The 11,507-nt window shown below is 40.7% G+C and overlaps 1 protein-coding gene across 1 annotated transcript in view; it reads right to left on the bottom strand.

Moving 5' to 3' along the window:
* Positions 1-11,507, bottom strand: part of ESR1 (estrogen receptor 1) — a 492,952-nt gene that overhangs the window by 249,890 nt on the left and 231,555 nt on the right. The gene's annotated exons all lie outside the window — the stretch shown is intronic.

The raw sequence follows: 11,507 nt of genomic DNA, 5'->3' as shown, positions 1-11,507 counted from the left end.
GCACATAACAACAACAACAACAGTTTCCACCAAAGAAATCAGTAACATGAGGTTGAAGGAGCACAATGTCAAACTTATTTAGTTAGCATTCTCTAAAGAGTTCCAGATCATACAGAAAATCACACAGATGCACGACTATCATCCACATTGCAGTGACTTGCATGTCGTGGCAGTTTGGGAAGATCTGCCACCAATATTTCAAATACCAACAGAGTCACTTATAGGGGGTGGATTTCACTGGAACTTTCATACTAAGCTCTGCTTGAAAGAAGGAGCTGAAGGTTTTGATCTGAAAAAATCCTAGCAGGCGAAAAGCTTACGAATAGCCGAGGAATACTGTCTGACACAGTGCCAGAAAAGCAGCCTCTCAAGTTGGAAGAAAAGGTGCTCCATGTGACTACAGATGAGATGCCTCTTCAAAGCAGAGTCTGACTTGGTGCAGATGGAGTAAAGGCCCCAGCATCTCTATTCTTCTGTTACGGCCCGAGTCAAACTGACAAGGAGCAGCTGGAAAAATCAATTAGTAATCATATGTGGAATACATAAAGTATGGGTAAAGAAAAATTGGAAATAATAAAGAGTGAAATGGAACATTAAAGATCAATATCCTAAATAGGCGATTATGAGCTATTTTTAATCACTCCACTATGTCAGAAAAAACTGAAATGAGTGTCAGAAGAGACACTAAAGATTGCACTGGAACATCGAGAGGACAAATCTAAAGGAAAACATGTCGAAGTGAAAGAGCTGAACGGGCAGTTTCAAAGGGCAGCTCGGGAGGACAAAGCAAAGTATTATAATGGGATGTGCAGAGAGCTGGCTGGAATTGGAGAATAAAAAGGGAAGAACTCGCTCTGCATTTCTCAAGCTGAAAGAACTGAAAAACAAATTTAGGCTTCATGTCGCAATGTTGAAAGATACTATGAGCAATATATTGAATGACCCAGAAAGCATCAAAAGAAGATAGAGGGAATACACAGAGTCACTGTACTAGAAAGAATTGATTGACACTGAAAAATTTCAGGAGGTACCATATGAACAGGAGCCAGTGGTAATGAAAGAGGAAGTGGAAGCTGCATTGAAGGCAATGGCAAAAAATAAGGCCTCAGGAATTCCAACTGACATGTTTTCATTAGTAGATCCAGCCTTGGATGCACTCATGAGTCTATTCCAGGAAATTTGAAAGATGGCTGTTCGGTTAATGGATTGGAAGAGGTCCATATTTATTCCTATTCCCAAGAAGGATGATCCAACTGAATGTGGAAATCATTGAACAATATCATTGATATCACATGCAAGCAAAATACTTCTAAGATCATTAAAAAATGGCTGGAACACTACATAGACAGGGAATAGCCAGAAGTTCAACCAGGATTTAGGAGAGACTGTGGCACCAGGGATGTCATTGCTGATATCAGATGGATCCTCCCTGAAATGAAGGAATATCAGAAGAATGTCTATTTGTGCTTTATTGACTAAGCAAAGGCATTTGACTTGTGTGAATAATGGTAAGTTGTGGCTGAGATTGAGAAGAATAGGAATCCCAGAGCATTCGATTGTGCTCATGCGGAACCTATACCTGGATCAAAAGCTGTTGTGCAAACAAAGCAGGGCAACACTGCATTGTTTGGAATTGGGAAGGCAGTGCCTCAGGGATGTATTTTTTCTCCATATCTGGTCAACGTGTATATTGTTGTTGTTATGTGCCATTGAGTCATTTGCGACTTATAGCGACCCTATGTACAAGAGCTCTAAACATCAAACCAACTCAAAGCTGACTTTCCAACAGGTTTTCAGAGGCTGTAAATTGTACGGGGAGAGATTGCCCATCTTTCTCTCCAGAGTAATTGGTGATTTGAATGTCCTACTTTTGAATTAAGAGTGCAACTTCTTACCCACTAGGACACTGTTGTTGTTAAGTGCTGTAGACTTGAATATGACCCATAGGGACACTATGAATGACAGATCTGAACCCTGCCCTGTCTTGTGCCATCCCTACACTTCCTAACACACCACAGCCCATTGCAGCAGTGTTCCAATCTATCTAGTTGAGAGTCTTCCTCTTCTTTGCCGTCCTTCTACCTTTCCAAGCATGATGTCCTTCCTCAAGGAATAACCTCTCCTAGCAACAAGTTCAAAGTACGTGAGGTGAAGCTTCATCATCCTTGCCTCCAATGAGCATTCTGGCTGCACTTTCTCTAAGACATATTTGTTTGTTCTTTCTTTTAAATTTTTTTGGTTTGTTTTATTATTATGTTAATTTACAAAATCCAAATATACTGTTTTCCAGAACAGATTCTTCCAATTTCCCTCACCCCCTCACCCATCAAATTGTACAACCCCATGATTAATTCCCCTCCCCCTGCACATCCTCATCCCTCTGCTTCTACCGCTCCCCCCACCCTGGATCTTTAAACTCATTCTACAATAATGGTTTTACACAATATTTGTCCTTGTGAGACTGGGTTAGTTCACTCAGCATAATGCTCTTCAGTTCCTCTCAAGTTAGGTTTTGGCAGTCCATGGGTTATTCAGTACTCTTCTGTTGTGGAATGTCGGGGAGGAAGGGAAGGTCTCTGGCCAGGACAGATCAACTAAGTGCAAGCCTCCCAATGGCCTTTAATACGGGGTAGAGAAAGCTCCCCTGTGTTTAGCTGTACCAGCTTGAGAAAGCTTGTCACCTGGGAAGACAGCTGCCATGTCTATTGAGCTGGGAGTGGTCCACACAAGGCTGAGTTTCTCCTAACCAATCCACGTGTCCCACATTTGTAAGCCCACCCTATCTGGTCTTCCTGTGTATATAAGTGCAGTGCAGTCCCAATAAAATTGAACTGGATTGACTCTCTAATCCTCTCTTGGAGTGGTGTATCTTTGTTGTGCTTAATTCCATCAGGGTGTCGCTGTTAAGTTGCCGGTGATCTGACAGAGACACTCTTCTACAATAATACAGTTCAAAGTCATCAATTCTTCTTCCGTGATCTTTATTCACTGTCCGGCTCTCAGAAGAATATCAAGTGATCAGAAAGACAATGACCTGAGTAAGGTACATCCTAGTCCTCAAACTGAAATTATTCTCAATAATTTGGAGAAGTTCCTGACTACAGACTTTCCCAGTGAAACATGTTTCTTGATTTCCTGACTGCTGGTACAAAGAGTGTTAGCTGTGCATTCAAGTAGGATGAAGTTGTTGACAGTTCCAATCTTTTCTGCATCTATCATGATGTTGCCTGTTGGTCCAGGGGTAAGAATTTTGTAAAGGTTTCACATAAACACAAGTTAACTAGGCCACTACAGCTCCTTAAATGTAGAGTAGCTAAAGGAAAAAATGGAAGAAATAATAATTTAAAACAGTTCCATTAAATTCAAAAGACTCACTTCCAACTTTACGTTTCTGAAGCAATAAATCTTAATTGATGGAAAGTGTCTACCTTTCTCCCATAGATCAAAAGTGCTGGAGACACATAGCCTTTTGGTGAGCAAAGTATTATCTAACTACATTTTTCCGAAGGGTGGCTCAAGGAAGAAAAGTAAAGTAGTGTAATGGAATGCACAAACATTTGGAGATAGAACACACATTTGGAGAAGAACACACAGCATTTCTTTAGTTGAAAGAATTAAATAAAAAAATATCAAGCCTCAAGTTACATAGAATCTTGAAGGATTTTTATGAGTAAAATATTGAACAATGCTAAAAATATCAAAATAAGTTGGAAGTAATACAGTTATGGTCCAGAAATAATTAACTGGTGCTCAGCCATTTAAAGAAGTTGCTGTTATGTTCTGTCAAGTTGCCTGTGACTCATAGCATCCCTATATAGACAATAGCCCTGGAACCTGCTCTATCCTGTGCTAACATTACTGTCTCTGACACACTTACCCATTACCCAATTCATTGAATCTATCCATCCCATAGAAGGTCTTTCTTTCTTGCACTGTCCCTCTACCTTGCCAAGCATTACGTCCCTTTCCAAGGACTGGTCCATCCTCGCAACATGTTCAAAGTGACATGGCGAAACTCTGGAATCCTTGCCTCCAAGGAGCATCCTGGTTTCACCCTCTCCAGGATGAATCTATTTGTTCTCCTAGTAGTCTATGGTATATTCAATACTCTTCTCCAGCACCACAGCTCAAAAGCATTAACTCTCCTTCTATCATCCCTAGTCATTGTCCAGCTTCCTGACACACACCAAGTAACTGCAAAGACTATGGCCTGTATCAGGTGCACCTTCGTCTCCAGACCGGAGTCGCTCTTCATTACTCTAGAAAGGCCCTGACAGCAAACTTTCCCAAACTGCTGGTACACAGAGTGTTGATTGTGGAGCCAAGTAAGATAAACCTGTTGACAATCTCAATCTCTTTATTATCTATGATAATACTGCCAATTGGCCCAGTGGTAGCATTTGATAAAAAAAAAAACAAAACAAAACTGGTGATAACAGAGGAAGAAATCCAAGGTTCCTGAAGACACTAACAAAAATAATCTTCAAGGGGAGCTCTGGTGGCCTAGTGGCAAGAAGCTGCACTGCAATCCCAGAGGAACACGGTTCAAATCCACCAGATGCTCTGCCGGAGAAGGAGGCGCAATATCCTCCTGTACCAGTCAGATCTGATTTGACGGTACACACACACAAAATAATAATAAAAATTTTAAAAAAAAAATAATCTTCAGGAATTGAGGCCTCTCAATAGAGACATTTCAACAAATGCATGGAGCCTTAAATGGTCTATGCCAAAAATTTGGAAGACAGCTACCTGGCCAACTCACTGAAAGAGATTACTGTAAGTGTTGAATCAACGATGGTCCAACAGAACGTAGATACAGTGAACAATACCATTAATATTATGTGCGAATTAAATTATCCTCAATATTATTTAAAAATTATTTTAGCAGTGCAACCAAAATTGAAGCTGGTTTATAAGAGGATGTAGAATGATTAATATCATTGCTGACATCAGATAGCTTTTTGATGAAAGCAAAAAATAGCAGAAAGGTGTTTACCTATGTTTATAGACTTAAAGGTATTCAACTATATGATAACACAAATTATGGATAGGTGTACCAAGAATGGGAATTCCAGAACATTGAATTGTGTTCATACAGAAACTTCAAGTTTGAGAGAAAGGTGTTTGAACAGAACAAGGAGTTACTGTGAGGTTTAAAATCTGGAAAGATGTGACAGGGTTATAGCCTTTCATACTTTGTCAATCTGTCTTTTGAGCAAATAATCCAAGAAGCTGACTGTCTGAAAAAGAACTCAGCATAAAGATTAGAAGACTGGTTGTTAGGTGCTGGTGAGCCAACTATAGCTCATAGTAACCCTATGAATGACAGAATCTTTGCACTATTTTGCCCCCTCTTAACCATCTCTACCATGTTCAAGCTCATTGTTACAGTCACTGTGTCAATCCAACTCTTTGAGGGTCTTCTTCTCTTTCCAAGGACTAGCACCTCCTGACAAACACTCAAAGTATGTAGGACTAAGTTTCACCATCCTTACCTCTATAGAACACCCTGGTTGCTCTTCCTATAAGACAGATGTGCATGTTCTTTTGAAAGAACATAATATATTGAATTCTCTTTTCCAACACCACAATTCAAAGGCATCAATTTTTCTTTGGGTTTCCTTATTGACTGCAAAACTTCCACATGCCTATGAAGCAACTGAAAATGCTTATGACTTGGGTCAGGTGCACATTATTGTTGTTGTTCTTATGTGCTGTCAAGTTGCCCACACCTCTTAGCAACCGTATGTATAATAGCTCTGATCCTTGTCCTATCTTGAACCAATCTCATTGTTGCCAACACACTCACTGAGTCAATTATTATCCTACTCACTAAGTCAATCCATCCCATGCAAAGTCTTCCTCTCCTGCACTAGCCTTCTACCCTTGCAAGCATGATCTTTTGGTCCTTTCTGGCAACATGCCCAAAGTATGTGAGATGGAGCTTCAAAATTCTTGCCTCTAAGGAGCAGCATTGTTTCACTATCTCCAGGAATGACATCTTTGTTCTCTTGGCAGTCTGTGGTATGTTCACTATTTTTTTCTAACACCACATCTCAAAGGCATCAATTCTTCTTTTATCATCCTTAGTCATTGTCCAGCTCTCTGATGTATAGCTAGTAATTGTGAAGAGCATGCTCAAATCAGGCACGCCTTAGTCTCTGGATTGGCATCATTCAGTCTTTAATTTTCTGTTCATAAGGCAGCTACGAGGCAGAGTTACCATAAAATATATGGTGCCACTTAGTCTTTAATGTCTTTAAACTTTAGCACTTTAAAGATGTCTTTGATAGAAGATTTGCTCAATGAAGACTTATTTACAACTTGGAATACCAAGATAATACAACCTTGTCTCTTGTAAGCTAAGAAGACTTTATTTACTTATTGATACAAGATTAAATACCATAGACTTCAGTGTGGATTTTTCTTCATTATAAAGAAAACATATATCCTCAAAACTGGACCAATAAGGAATACCATTTGAAATGGGTACAAGGTTGAAACTGGCACAGTTTGCAGGGAGTTGCACTGTGAACCCTGAAGTGGTCCCTCTCTGCTGGTTCAAGTTCATCAGTGTCTTTGCAAAAGAAGGAGGGATAATCTCCTCCCTTGTGATTTACAGTCTCTGGAAAACCCCTGGAAGGTTAGCTATGAGTCAGTTCCAACTCCACAGCACTGACTGACTGATGGTGATGCAACTGGTTAATGCCTTCAGATCCCAGCCAAAATATTGATGATTATTATGTTCTCAGAGGTACCTCTGAAGAAAGGCCTGGAAGTTGTCTTCTGGAAACTCAATCTATGGAGCCCTGTTTCTACCCTGACTCATTGAGATCATCATGAGTTGGAATGAACTCTAAGATTACTAACTGGTTTACAGGAAATATGTGAGCTCTTCTCTTTTAATTCTATTTCACTACTGAGATGCCCTCTCATCTACCTCTGTGGCTCTATGTAGTTTGATCTAATAAGGGCCATCACAGAAGTTCAAGTTTTGGGTGTTCAAATTATAAAGATAAATGTCATCTTACACCACCAAGGTGGCACCTCTGTTGGGGGGGGGGAGATGTTCAAGCCACACTTGGCTTCAGATAGCGATCAGACTATCAAGCAGTTTAAACACACCAGTGTTGGGGGTAAAGAGACTCCAGAGTTGTGTCGGTAACTCAAAAGCAAGTGGTTCAAATCTACCGGCTGCTCTGTGGAAGAAAGATGGGCAACCTCCTCCCATGTGATGTACTGCCTCTGAAAACCCACTTGAAGGGTCAGCTATGAGCTGGTTCCAAATCAACGTTATGTAACAACCCACACAGAACAGGCTAATCCAGAAAGGCCGTGTGTCCTGTCCATGGAGAGTCTTACACAAGTATCCTGAAGAAGGCACCCAGGCTCAGAGTCATTTCATTCAGCTCAATGGTACCTCAAATATCATCATGCTGAATATTTTTTTTTAAACCCAAATTTAAAGACAGCTTTTAAAAGATTTGTCAAAAGGATGTTCACTTTGCACAAATACCTTGCATATGTTTCATTTAAATGACAGATTTACAATTAAAAGATCCTTCACTTACCATGGCTTTACTTCGTAAGTCAACTGTTTTTAATGGGAACTCGGATGACTAAGTGTTCAAGAGTCGGTGCTGTCAAGCCAAACGCAGGTAAGACCAATCGACCAGCTTCTTCACAGGATAATGATACTCAATCTCTTCCTGTGTGATCTATAACCTCAAAAAAACTGCCAAAGTGTCAGCTGTGAGTTGCAAAGCACATAATTGTTGTTGTTGATTACCATTAAGTCAAGCACAACTCATTATCAACCCTATGAACAAAAGACCTGAAGCCTTTCTATGCCTGTCGTCATTTCTCAAAGTTCACAGTTTCCGGAGGCATGTTGTTTAAGAAGTGCATGCCACTCCTGCTTCCAAACCTGTCTCAAACATTCCTCTTTTTTTTTTTTGAAATTAGTTTGCCTATAATAATCTGTATAAGTTCATAGAGTTTCTGGAGGCATGTTGTTTAGGAAGTGTACTCTACTCCTGCTTCCAAACCTGTCATAGTATGTTATTGTTATTATGTGCCACTGAGTCACTTTCGATGTATAGTGACCTATGTATAGCAGCTCTGAACCTTTCCCTGTCCTGAGCCAGTTTCATTAACACTGATACTCCAACCCTAAACTTCCCAGTTACTGTACAAATCCATCTCATCTGGGGTCTTCCTCTCCTGCACTGTATGACCACGCTTCTGAGCATGACGTCCTTCCCCAAGGATCAACCTCTCCTGGCCATGTGCCCAAAGTAAGTGAGGCGGAGCTTCAAAATCCTAGCCTCCAAGGAGAGACTTGGTTTCACCCTCTCCAAGACAGACGTGCTCACCAGGTCGTGTCAAGAAATTTGGAGGACAATCACCTGGTCAACTGACTGGAAGAGATTGTATTTGTTCCTATACCAAAAAAAGGTGTGTGGGGGGATTTGACAAAGTCTCGAATTTATCAAACACATTGTTGAACGAAACACTGATTTACTCTGTAAATTTTCAACCAAACCATACAAAAAGGGGTTTTATTTTAATTCCAAGTACTATAATATGTATATAGAGAGCCCTTGTGGAGTAACACATAATCTAAAGTTAATCAAAAGGTTGGCAGTTCAGTGGTTCAAATCCACCGGTTTCTCCCAAGGAGCAATTTTTCTCATATTATAATTGAGCATCAATTCACCTGAATACCTTTGTCAATTCTGGTCTTTTGTAAGCACAACAAGTCTTAAGAATTTTGTTTTCTTATTTCTAAGATTATCTGCATGGGGCAGAACAACCATGTTATCCAGTCAATAAAAACTAACACACCTCCATTGTTTTCTGAGGCTGTAAATGACAATGGAGAGAAAATGCTCATCTTTCTTTGAGTCACTGATGTATTCGAACTACCAGAGACATGCAATTGTTTAGTTAGTGTTGCAAAGTCTCTGAGCTAGGTAAATCTAGCTCCTATGAGTCGCAGGCGACTCGACGGCACATAACAACAACAACAACATCTTATAAAGAAATAACTTATTAAAACCTATTTATATTTATTTCAAAATTAGGTATAAAAATAAAACATGGAAACTATGGCTCATATTGGTAAACTTGGAGGTTCAACTATAAAAGCTTACAAATAAATATTTCTGTAGAAACTGTCTACTAAATGGTATTGAAGTAACTGTCTAGCCATCTATAGAAAAACCATATTGAAGTCATAGTGCACACTTAACCATTGTTAAGTCCATTCTAATTCACAGTGACTGTATAGGACATAACAGAACGGCCCCATACAGATTCTGAGGCTGTGATTTTGATGAGATCAGGCAGCCTCGTATTTCTCCTTTATAGCTGCTAGTAGATTTGAACCATTGATTTTTGTGGTTAGAAGCCTAATGCTTAGCCTAAAGCACCACCAACATGCTAATGATAAACTCACATCATTATCAAAGAGATAATAATGTCAAAGGGACACAATTCAAGGGTCAGGTGAAACCATTCTTTTGAAGCGTAAATTCTTTACAGGATGTTTTCCAAGTAGATGGAGAGAACTGTACAAGTCCTAGTTCAACTTCAAAGTCAGAAGTTCAGTGAACCACTTGGTGGGCAGAGGCCTGAATATACAGGAGTGAATGATTAACCGAGTCTGCACTGGATGAACCACGCGTTCTTCTTTACATCAATAGCTCTTGTTTACTTTGCCTTGAAAATGCTAGCCCTTTTTATTTTTGGAGTACACTTCAAAAGTGAGAAGTTGGCTAATAAAACCTGGCCTCTTCCATGTTGAATCCCACAGGAGGTCACAGAGCCAAAGGTCAACAGTGTCCACAGGGTGGCCCAGAATACCCGGCACCACAATCTCCCTTCACTCAGAATAAACACAGAGATTCTGGGGTCCTGACCCAGACTCCCAGAAGCAGAATCTGCAAGAGAGTGAGGCGAAGGGGTCAAGGTGAGGCAAGGTGTTTTGGTCAAGGATCTCTCAAGACTTTAACAATTTGAAATTTTATCTGGTAGAGCAGATATGTTCTTGACCATCAACAAATAGTCAGTGGTTTAAGCTCCTCTGAGGAACCATGGAAGGCGGGCCTGGTGATCTGCTTCCAAAAGGTCACAGCCATGAAAACACTGCTGAGCAGTTTGACTCTGAACCCACGGGGTCCTCAGGAGTTAGAACTGTCACACTGGCAATATCAAATGCAATATTCAAGACCTCCTAGCATTGAGAGTCAGCACACATCTGCAGGACTTCCAAGTTTCATGTGAAACAAAAATCCGGGAAGTAGCTGCTTATCCTGGTCTCACCCATAGCTTTCACAGGACTGACCGGCCCTCTAAGAACTTCCTGCATTGCAGAACCCAGAGCTGCCACCACCACTCATGCTAGACCACATCCCACCCACTGCTTTCACAATAGAATGACCACAACATCTAAATCATACGTTCTGTGCTCTCTCTCGCTCGCGCTATTTCTCTTTCTCTCTCTCTCTCTCTCACACACATGCACACACACATACACACACATCCCTCACCTGTCTCCTACCCAGATGTGTCAAATACACCTTGTGGTGTGTAATCTTATCACAAGGCCATGCTGAAACACGCTGAGACATTGTAGAAGCAAGGATTGCTGAGCTGGTTACAGATCAAGATCAGAGTTCTCAGTCGGTTTTCTAAGTCCCCCCCGAATCCCAGGCACCTCCCAGAATAGAAAATATTCTTCAAAGTGGTTTCCAATCACCAGATTGAGGCACTTTGCCCTTTTCCCTGCTCCCTTGTCCCTACTCATTTTAGGTTTTAAATTACATGGATTCACTTGATGGTGGTCAACTGAACTCTTTGAAAGTTCTGAGTTCACAGATGCTGGCCACTCTGTGGACATTACTCTGTGTCTTACAAAAGAAAGTGGAGAAAGAAAGTTTCACTAAACAAATGTCAGACCAACAGCAGACTCTGCAGAAGAGCATAAAAAAGAACTCTGCATCCTTGGGAGAAGTTCAAGGTTATTAAATGGCTGGACACAAAGATGTCTTAAAATTAGGAGTTTCATTCAACAAACACATCCAGAGCTCAGTTCATTTCTAACATTAAAGATGAAGATTGCTCTAATTAAGGATGTTCATTTTTTTCCTGGGGAGACAGAGGCTGAAGGGGCCCTGAGTTGTGCACTAGCTCAGACAACCATGTGCTAGGAGCTCCTGAGAACTTTGGGCTTGAAGACGGTGTGGAAACATGAAGAAAAAAAATAGTGAATACTCCATTCCCGGGCCACGCCCAAGCAAACAGGAGACGCAAAGTAAAATTGAAGGGAGTGAGGGCCCCAAAGAAGAAGAAATTCTTTGAAGTCCTGAGTTGACAAGGACTCAGGTCGGAAAGAGAAAGGAGAAGGGTCCCTTAAATTAATGAGGAAGTGGGTAAAGCAGAATGGCTCGGTGACACCCAGTTTGGAAGTTGCTGACTCTGGGCCAACATCCTCAGTAAAC

The sequence above is a fragment of the Elephantulus edwardii genome, unplaced genomic scaffold, assembly GCF_000299155.1.
Source record: "Elephantulus edwardii isolate Elephantulus edwardi_28Jun2011 unplaced genomic scaffold, EleEdw1.0 scaffold00024, whole genome shotgun sequence".
NCBI lineage: Eukaryota > Metazoa > Chordata > Mammalia > Macroscelidea > Macroscelididae > Elephantulus > Elephantulus edwardii.
This window is presented reverse-complemented; position numbering and strand designations above follow the sequence as displayed.